This window comes from Fundulus heteroclitus, chromosome 14, assembly GCF_011125445.2.
Source record: "Fundulus heteroclitus isolate FHET01 chromosome 14, MU-UCD_Fhet_4.1, whole genome shotgun sequence".
NCBI classification, from domain to species: Eukaryota; Metazoa; Chordata; class Actinopteri; order Cyprinodontiformes; family Fundulidae; genus Fundulus; species Fundulus heteroclitus.
The window spans coordinates 17,927,952-17,939,538 of NC_046374.1; positions in this window are offsets into that span (position 1 = coordinate 17,927,952).

The following is an 11,587-nucleotide window of genomic DNA, read 5'->3' on the forward strand; positions in this document are numbered from 1 at the left end:
TGGAGAAATTTAAAATGTGTTAAATTACACTTGAAAAGGATGTTTAATTCATACATTGAACTATAAAGAAATCTGCTTCAGCAAACAAATACTGTCATTTCACAACAAGAAATATAAGAAAACTTCTATTTCATTAACATCAGTGATGGCTTGGATTACTTTTGAATTACTTGCTCCATTTATCAATTGCAGGAGTATTATCTTGCTTCTTTACAGTTTACTATATTTAATAAAAACCCAACTCACTGAAAGATATCTTCGGTTATCAGCAGTTGGAAGATATTCAGTTTTAGGAATAGTTTTAACATGTGGCTCGAGACAGACCAATTAAAGGAAAAATAAACTCGTCAGATTGAAGCAAGTTCTAATGATTTATCTGAAATAATTTGGTTATTTAACATCAGAACGACTAAAGGGTCATGAGTGACTCTAGAAAAAAAAACTCTTTATTCATCACTAGTACTGAGTCACTTTCAGCTATGAATAGGGTAAATGTGTAAAAACAATAATGTAATCATAATAAGGGAATGAGGAACAAAAATGCTTTTAAACATTTTAAACAAGACAAAACAGATATCTGACGTTAACAATATTTAAGTGCCTTTTACCATGCAAAATCAACTTTTTTGAGCTTTCAACCATGTTATGTTGCTACTTTCATCAAAATCGAGCCCAAAGTGGTGTTTTGCTTGATCCATGCATGTTTGAGACAGTTTTACCATGCTGCCACGGCTCTTGGGTGACCCCACATGGGGAGAGACGGCGTTGCAGTGAAGGAAAGCGTCTTTATTCCGGTCTGGAAACATTGCACCAGAAAGCAACTGCATTTTCCATAACAAATGAATATTCCATAGTGCTAAAGGCAATATTTCATCACATGTTTGCCTATAGTTGACTTTGGAAGTCTTAAAAGAAAGCATGATATAGAACCTTTAAAAACTCCAAGATACACTTTTTTGTTGTGCATGTTCCCCAAACCAGTATATATATATATATATATATATATATATATATATATATATATATATATATATATATCCTAAAATATACATAATTTTCTAAATATAAGATGACCCTGTATTTATACTGTCTAAATATTTATTTTTGCCCATGTGTGAACTGATGTCACTTTAATGCCTATGCACTTTTTTCAAAGACATTAAAGCAGCTAATCTGAATTAATGTTTTTGCTTGAAAAGAAAGAACTAAGCTTGGCATTTTCTCCCTTACTCTGGTAGTAATTGTGTTGAATCTTGTCCACGAGGTATGACTGCTAGGCCATCCCAATACTCACACTAAACCCTACACACCTCTATGAAGTGTGGACCTGGTAGAAGCTCACACAAGGGTTTGAGTGTGAAGGTTGCAAGTGTGCAAAATTGAGGAATTGGTTATATCATCGACTTGCACCTCTCTGTCATAACTGCAACACCAAAACTGCAACACCAAAATTTGCCATTTTTACTGCTAAAAATGAGTATAATTGTAACAAACAATCCTTTTGAGGGGAAAAAAGTGCAGGAACCGAAATTGGGCATAGCAGAGCAGGTATTGCTACAAATGAAACATAAACCAAAAATAATATTGCTAAGTCTATACCCAAAATAAGTGTAAAATAACTAAAACATATGTTGTTTGCCTTTCATTAATTATAGCACCTTGTGACATTGCTTTCTTTTGTTACAGAAAATAAGTTAACAGATTTTCTTCAATATTTTTTATAACTATTTGTTTATTGTATTTTTTACAACTTCATAAACAGTTGCGGTGAGGTAAAAAAAAAAAAATAATCAACAGAGGAGACAGAAAGCATAACTGGTTGCTTACTTTTTCAGAAATGGCCACATTCACATAAGACAAACTCAACAAATAGACATGCAAAACATCACTTGCTGCTGTCAGACATCTTAACTTTTTTAAATTTTGGGATGGGTAAAAGTAATTTCATCCATCCCAGTAAAAGAAGATAAGTTAAATTGTTATAAGTAAAAATAACTACCATGTTTCTTGTAAGAACTGAAAATGTATAATTAGTCATTTATTTAAGGTGGCAGTATGATTTTAAATGTAGAGTATAGTTCTTTTTATGCTCAAAGCCGGCCCCATTTGACCAGTGAATTTTTTTTCTGTCATCGGATTTCAGCAGTAATTTGTGCTAATTAATCAGCCATTTCAGAAAAAAAAATATTGCTTTATTCTTCTACTTTCACACTATAGAGAATGTAAACACCGGCAGAGACTATCTCATGGCAAGCTGACAAAACGGGGGCAGCATTATTGCATGTATGCCCTCATTAAGACTGAAGAGGAGTAATTCTGTGGATTATGGTAACTTTGTCCAGGGGAAATTTGGGGTCAAGGAAAACTTATCCTTATTGTCACAAGGTCATTTACCCAGCACAGCCAGAACTTCTTATTCTGACTCTTTGGTACAGTCTTCAGTGTCTTAAGGGGTTAACTTGTGGTTTTCATATTTTTAGTTTTAAGAACTGGTAAGTTGGTTTAGAGAGAGGTACTTATTTAATGGAAAAAAATCCCTGAGTTCAAGGTTTGTATGTGAAAAATTATTTAAAAAAAAAAGTTTCATAAAGACACTTCATGAAATGTCATTTTCCCAAATAGCTCCAGACATCTATTACAGAGCTTTAAAAAAAAGCTATGTCCAGTCTGTGATGGTGCAGATGCTTTAGTGCGGGGAAAAGCCATGTAGATTTGACCGACGCAGTAAAATGCTAACCAACCAATGGGCAGAAGTTGAGCCCTAAAAACACATCCCCTCTTCATTTGCATAATGAGGCAGAAATGCATACAGAAATGTAAAAAGGACAGGCAGAAATAAATAGCATCACAGACATATATAGGGTAAAAAAATACAAAGGAAGAATAAAACAGACAAAATATTATAACATGCACATAAATAAATACTTAAAAAATATAAGTAATTAATAAATAAAGTTGAAGATTATAACGGACAATAAATAAATAAGGTAATTATTAGAAAGGCGAATAAATGAAGAAGCTAATTAAAGAGATTAATTTAATTGGTTATTTATTTATTGAACATTTATTTCTGTATTTATTTTTAAATATGGAAGACTTGGTCCTCCATACTAAACAGATGTCAGTGAAACTTTCCAAATATCTTCAGGAACAAGTCTTGAGGCACTCATTATAATGACTCCTTAAAATGAACAAGGGATCCAAAACCCAAACTTATCATTCATACATTTTTAAATAAAATTCCACATCTGAAATAAAACAATAAACAATTTAACAGTGTTACTCAGCTCACCATTGGTTCCATACCCATTTGTGAAATTTGAAATGTTGCATTGCTCAGTTAAGTAAGCAAAGACTAACATCAACTTTATGCATCTGGCTTGAAACACTCTCCTGTGTGTCATACCAAAATATATAACCAAACACTACAAAGGCAGTGCTAGAAATGAGGTGATTTTGAATTGCTGTCTAAAGTGAGCATGGCTTGCAGTCATGGTCAATAAATTCCAGCCTTTTACATATATATCCAATGTTTTGAGGCTGTGTGTGGTGTTTAGTAAAGTTTTCACTTTTGACTTTACCTTTTTAAAATAATTAACAATAAAGTGCAATATGTGGTAGGATATTTTTAATGCCTGAGATGAAAGTATAATGTTACATTTGTGTCTAGAAATTATCGCTATGTCAAAACCTTTGAATGGATAGACGCATAGCATTTTTCTTATTTACCTTGCATTTATGCACAAACGTAAGCTTTAATTAGAAATATATTTAGAATTTTTACAAAAAAGAAAATCATCACATAGATCACCAATTCAATTCACTGGTTAAATAGATGAAAGGAAGTCCAGAGAAGTCTTCCTTTCATTTTCCTTAGTTTTTGGAAATAGTAAAAGTACAGAAGGAGCCAAGCAGAGGTGGACACTCTTCAGGTCAGGTCCATGAAGACCTCAACGGATCATGGAACCTATGGTCAGAGATATTCTATACAAAATATGACAGAATGAAAGCAGAGCTCCATGCACTGTCCTGGAATGCTTGTAAGGCTCTAAAATGGGTGCTATCATCACATTTTTCTGAAATGTGAGTCTGATCAAGAGAACTGTTCAAATTTTACATTAACATGCTATCATCATCTTAAGGTGTTTTGGTTTTTCTTTTGTGTGGACATTTTAATCATTTAATTGTCATGTTCTTTTTTTGTTCTTAGTTTTTGCTACGTTCAGAAAAGTAACGAAGAAATCTTTATTTGTCATTGCAGCTGTACATTACAACAAATTTTGTCTTCTGCATTTAACCCATCTCTTAGTGAGCATCAAAATTAAAGAATTTTGATGCTCGTCTCTCCTCTTTCCTTGGAGAGGGGCGGGGGGGGGGGGGCTTGCAGATTTCCTGTGAATGGCCCCTCTCGGGCGCACTGCTTTGGGGGCCCCTTTGGGAGTCCGGGGTTATGGGTCCCCTGACTCCTGCCTTGGTGCTCGGGGAAGGTGGGTCTTCGGTTCTCCACAACCACTATCAAGCAATTTCCTTCTGGATAATTTTCACATAAACTAGTTCTCTCTCACAAACACCCACAGGTGCTGGGTTCCAGGTATTAAGTGTTCACTTATATACAGAAAGCCCGTAATTTATTTATTTATTTATTTATTTATTTTTTATTTCACTTTCTTTTCTCAGGTATCACTTTACACATGTCAGCTTAAATAATAATACATATGATTTAGCAATGGCATCAAGGTGTTGTTCTATTGTATCTCTTACACTATGTCCGTTGGTTGTGCTGTTCTTTTTGCATCTCTCTTTCCAGGTGATGAAGCAGACGTTTTATCATTCTTTCCCTTTTATCTCTTCTTTCTTTCACCTCTTCTCTTTCTTTTTTTTCTCTTCTTTTTCGTCCTTTACTCTCCTACTTTCCCATTGTAGTGTCCATATAATCTGAAATTCTCCCTGCAGGAATCACAATAAAATGATTTACATGCATAAATCAAGCGGAGCACTATGGCGAATGCTGATTACTCCACTTGTGAAAGCAAAATCTGTCAAACTCTATTTGGCATTAAGACATCAATTCCAATTGTCACATTGCTAGACAGGACACTGGGAAAAAAATTAATTAAAGAATTTAAAATACTAATAAATAAACCTCTAAACACTATAATCCACGTAGGCACATTCTCCAGTGTCTCCAATTACAGGAGGTGTATCTGATGCTGCTTTTTTGAGGCATAATTAAAACAACAAATATTAAATTTTTTGAGTCCTACAGATGCATTATAAACCTGTACACAAGATTTGTGATCCTAGCATTTAGAGTGGGTACATTATTTTGCACAAACATCTGACTGGCACTAGTCCAGCGAGGGACCTTCAATAGGATCTGAAGTGCATCATTGTATGCCACTTGTAATTTATGCATTTTAGCCTTATTGTATCTAGTTCACAGATGTGCAGCCCACAGCGGAGTGCAATAGGTTTTAAACAAAGCAAGGATTTAACCAGGTACTTGCAACTTTCTCAGAGCATAAGCATGCTGCTCTAACCACTAGGCCACCACTCCCCCAGTGTTCAGGGTACTTTACTAATGGATGGACGGAGCCTTATTAATTCATGCTTATTAGTTTGTGCTTAGTCTTCTAGTTCATTATTGCCTCCCTTGTTCATTTTATAATTGTTCCTGTTCATCTCTGTTTTTTTCTTCCCCTTGATTCCCAGCTCAGCTCTGTCTCTGTTGATTAGTCTCTCTGCAGCTGCTTCCTCGTTTCCGTGATCATTCATGCTCACTGTTATGAAGCTCATTCAGCCTACTTGTGCCTACTGATTAAGGCAATAACCTGTTTTACCTGCTATTTAAGTTCCTGGCTTCTGTTTGTTCTCAGCTGGGTTCTTCCATTGCTTGCCTGCATGCCTGTTACAATGTTACTTCCTTATGTTCCAATGCCTGATACATTCTCCATTAGTTGAACAGGTTCTGATATAATCATAAATCATTTACACTGTCTGTCAGATGCTAATATTAATTTGCACACGCTTTAGTCACTCTAAGTGTTACTTATACAATCATGGAAATTGCATATTTTTTCACATTGTTGTGTAAATCGGTTGCTGTAATTCGTCTGTTTAAATTTGAATATCGCGTTTTTATCTGAATATGCCATATTATCAATAAATATGCAATACTTTATTTTTATTTTTGTGTTTCTGATAAGTTCGTTCTCTGTTAAAGAATGGTTGAGACCCCTTCTGTCAGATCACATGATTTATAACCTATGATTTATGTCCTTAAGCCCCGCCCACATTCCAAAGTATCTTCCAATAAGATTTATGACCCGTGACCTTTGACATAAGTTTTATGATTTTCAATGTTGATGCTGTTATCACACCATATAATTCACACATTTAAACTATTACTTAAAGAACAGAATTAAATTATGCACCATATGAACATCTCCCGATTGGCTTAGAAGTAACTCTTGATTTCTTAGCAGCTATGTTGAGACTACCTCCTATTCAGTTTGAAATTCTTACTATTTAGTCATTTTCGTTCTCTATAATTTAATTTTGCTATATTTAGAAACAATATAACTAATGTTCTCTTATACCTATATATAAATTAATTAGACTTTCACTCAAGCCGTTATCGATGTTCCACACACAATATAATTTATTGTGTGTGGAACAGATTCACATTCAGTTTGAAATTCAGGCAAATGTTACTAACCCACTTTTCAATCCCTCGTTGTAGTTCCTCCAGGTTTCGGCCTCTCTGTGATGTTTGTTGTTCAACAGCATCCACAGCACTTCTAAACTGTCGCAAAACAAAAGTATTATATCACAGCTTTCTATTTGAGGACATAGGCCTCATGCATCATCCTGATGGCTCTTCGTAGAATATCTAAATAAATCCTCCTCTGTGTTGTAACGCAAACCCACATGTTCTAACAGCTTTTTTCTTTGGAAATATTCTAAAATATTTTTTCCTGTTTACAAATGTGCAAGTGGGTTAAAGATTCATCTTTCAATTTTCTGTATTTACAAGTCTCCCTTTTGAGAACTGTTCCATTGAAATGTAGTTTTCTGTAGTTAGATTACCCTGTATTACTAACTGATTCACTCCAAGAATGTATTCCGAGATTCACGCCGGTTCAGCCTGTATAATAACTGGATAATGTGTTTTATCATATGCATGCATGTTCTAGCAGCTCTTTCGGCAGGATCTGCTTGTTTCTCATACGCAGAGCGCTTACGATTATATACAGAAAACACACCCCTCTTGGGTCGGCACACCCCCATTTAATGTATATCTCTGACCACTTGTTTTGAAGAGACCAAGAGGTAATCTAGTCGACACTTTCAGAGAAAATTAGAGAAAAGACTTTGATTACTGGTGTATAAATATCAAAGAATCATCACATATATATGACGATAGTATCAACTAAATACTGGGGCCAGACAGTCCAACATGTTGAATATCCCCGATTTGAGGTCCGAGCAATCCCGACGTTCCACCGAGCGGAAATGTAGTTCTTAACACACCACACATGGCAGGATATTCTCTTAAGATGATCTTAACAGACACACTGATGGTCGGCACCCCTCGGGAGGAGGAGATTGGGGTGAAAATCGGGCTAAAAATGTGAACCAGCCTTTATTTTGTTTCTTTTGTGTGTACACAGTTCCTTAGCTTCCTTTTTATCTTAATTTTCCATAGTTTTATTTAAGTCTCACTAGCCTAGCAGAGAGGATTTGTTAGTTGAAATATAGTGTTAATTCAGATAAACAGCATTCTATAGTGGTGTTCTTTGAATGTTAATTTATTTCTGTGAATAAATTCTTGTACTTGAAGAGACGCTATCACTCATTTATTCCATTTGTATGTAGAGTTTGCTGTTAAAAGAAAGTCATTGCTCGACCCTTTCAACTATTGTCCTAATATCAGCTGTTCGGGCTGATATTCACAGGACAATACCTAACAGTCCGAGAGTTATTTACTAAACATTAAATAACTTAAAACAGTGTGTAATATTAGCACAATGGTAGTTTACTCAGAAGTACTTTTTGTACTTTACATATTTATGAAATATGAAGGCAGAACATGTAGTTTGCAGCATAGTGAAAAATATCAAAGGACTAATCAAAACAAAGAACTTGTATTTGTGTCGTTCTGGGTTGGAAATTCTATGCAAATGTATGAAAGAAAATTGCTAGATCAAGCTTTTTTATCTTTTTAAATTTAAAAAATATTTTTCCCATATATAATATTTTTGAGTTGTAAGGGAGGGCCTAAAGAGTCAACAGTGGCTTCATTACCGTAGTATGCAGACCCCTGATACAACAAGTAATTTGCATTATCAGTATATCGTGGGTATAACAAGGAGTTGTGTTGATTCCATTTCATCAGCCATCGTCTATTCTTTTAAACTACCTATCCACTACATTTTCAAATACTGAACTATTTTACTCAGGTTGCCGGGATTTGTATAATAGGTAACATTTTCTAATTTAGCTTCTTAATTGGGGTATTGAAGAAAGATAAAAAGACAACAGTTTTCAAAAACTTAACTGAATCATGTCTACAAGGGAGTAGCTAAAATGTGAGACAGTTTTTCCTAATTAGATAAAAAAATATATATATAAGTCGCGTGACCCAAGAAGTCAGCTTCTGCTTCTTAGTTCAATAAATATTGTTTGTCTGGAAGGCATACAAAAGCTCAATCTTACATAGTAGCTGTACATGGACCGGCTTTAACTGATCCTGTCCTACAAATCTTTTTCTTTTTTTTTTTTATTAGTTAAAGACATCAAAGAAATCACCAAGCATAACATCTGAGCCGCTTTTACATTTTTTATCCCACAACCTAATATGAATAAAAAGCTGTTTTTTAAATAGCTTACGTCTTTTACAGACATGTGCATTTGTATGTGAATCATTCTGATGAGTCACAAACATTGCTTCTTAATGCAAGTCAATACAGATAGTGACAGTAAGACAGATAAATGTAGCCTTCCGAATGAAAGACGAGTTTTAAGACATTAGACTTTTCCGTTTATTATGAATCTTGGAAACTAAAATGTAAAATGTGTGCACACAACGTATTTTATGCATTCTTAGCAAAATAGACTATGGTTAGCAGGCCACTAGAGAAATCCAATTGGATTACTATAACTGTATTTCTTTAATATCAGATTAGTAAGAGATTTGTTGAATCGTTAAAACACAAGGATGATGTTACAAATTGTGTAACATGTATGTAGTTCTTGACTGAAGCATGATCCTCAAGCTTGACAAACTCCCCCTGTGCAACAACCTCCTTGCACATCTGCCAGTCTATTAACAACTTTATGTAGAAATAGAGGGAAATTGAGAGCGGACTTCATAGAAAACTAATATAAATGTCATAACATGGTACACCTAGTTTTGCATTGTGTTTTGCATTCTGATCCAGTAGTATCAATAACCCTTCTTGCAGGTGTTGTTGCTGTCTGTGTGTTTTTTTTGTCGTTTATTAGTTTTGTCTCTTTGCAGGTGGACGGTTGTCTTTCCCTGGTTTCCACAAGCAGGAGTTAGGAAGGGTATTCGTAGCAGTTGGTTGTCAGGTTTTGTTTTTGTATTTCAATATCATTGCAAGAAACCTTGCTCCTGTTATGCATTCAAAGTATGTCTAACATAGGATTAATCATACAATACAAATTAGAAATATATTGAGATTTTTCATGAAGTGAATCACAAAGCAGATAAGTTTCAATGCTAATTGTAACATGTTACTGCTGTTTAGCAGGTTATAAATTAAGCAGTGACAGCTTGTTTAAAAAGATTACTCCTCGATTATTGTGGGAACCATTTACTCTACACAGTTGGTTCATTAGTTTAACTAATAGTAAATATCACAGTAAGAACAAATTAAGAGGGGCTTGTGCCTAATGTAGTCTTCTGCTGCTGCAGCCTGTTTTAAAGTTTGAAATGTTGTGCCTTTAATGATAGTTCTGATGAGTGATTTTGTAATCTACTTTTAAACTAAATCAAATCTAATGAAATCAAAACTATTTTTGAACAGTCATAAAACTAGGAGAAGTAAAACATTAGAGAGGCACAATAGAAATTAAAGAATAAGAGCACAAAAAAGACAACATGAATGGGTAGGAGATTACAGGGTTTAGGTGCCATTACAGTTACCTGACTCCGCCAGATAGATTTGCTCCGCATATCCATCTGGAAACCTTCCGTTGAAGTAATTTTGGGAAGGGGCGAAAATACTGGTTAGCTGATTGGCCTATGTTGGTGATAGACGGGCCAAATAAACCAATCAGATTCGTCGTCGCTCGTAACAGAGCGACGACGAAAACACAACCACAAGCCAAGCTGCTCTTGCTGCTGCAGGTAAAGGCTCGTTAGCTCAGCAAATAAATACTTTGTAATTCCGATAAAACTTGCTCGATAGCCACGCTAACGCTAGTTTCATCGGCTGAAACCGCCATGTTGTTTAGACTGAACTGACGCGCTTCCCGTTGCGTCACACCTCAACCCGCCTCAAAGCCAACGCTGATTGGACGTTCGTTTGGTGAACGGCTCCAAATTTTCTTTAACGGAGAGTAGCCAGACTGATCTGCGAGTGAAACCTTGAAACCTCGCGAGATCAGGATGGTCTCACGAGGCTACCATTACAGAGCCCTGTAGTAGTCACTTGTACATAGTTTGATCATTTATTCCCACTGTCTAAACATCTAATTTTTTGTTATTATTTTTGGTTATTGCACACGGACTGATGTACTTTATGTCAATGCGGAATCTCATATTTTCAAAAAAAAAAAATCTCAGCAGTTAATCTTACATTATGTAATACTTACTGAGTTTAGCATTTTCTCCCCCATTCTGGTAGTACTTGTAGTGGTGTTGAATCCTTTCCACCAGGTATCACTGCTAGTCAAATATATTTAGTGTCTGAGAAACATGTTTTGTAGATCAAAAGTCCCACTGCTATTTAAAACACTTGAAATTTAAGAAGCTAATTTGCATAGAGTAGAACATCACAGGTAGGGCCTTTGTCACTATAAGTTAGATAAGTAAACCCATAGGTGAAACAAATTTTAATTTGAGCTGATTCATCTTGAAAATATTTGTTAATCCCAAAGGGAAATCTGGGATAAATAATCCCCATCCATCGTGAACCTGCATGGATAAGCATGTATAGAAAACGGATGGATGGATATTGCTCTAGTACTGATGAATCACTAGGAACATGTAGACATGACTTTGAGATGTAACCCTTTTAGCTGCACTGAAAATATATTAATTCTGTTTTCAATAGCTGTTTTTATGCCTCCAGACTGATTTGTATAGATCGTTCCATTTCATTAGTCAAAGAAGTACATCCTGGTCCCATTTGTGCTTTACAACTAGAAATCAAAGAAGTGCTGAAGCTGCATTTTTCACATACCCTTTGTGTCAATTTGTGTTTGAGAAACTTCTTAGATGAATGACAGTGTTTATGTATATCATCTGCATTTAATCAAACACCTACAAAAAGGTAACTTGTGAATGTTAACACCTTAGAAGGTGATTTGTACAATAAATAATAATATATTCCATTGC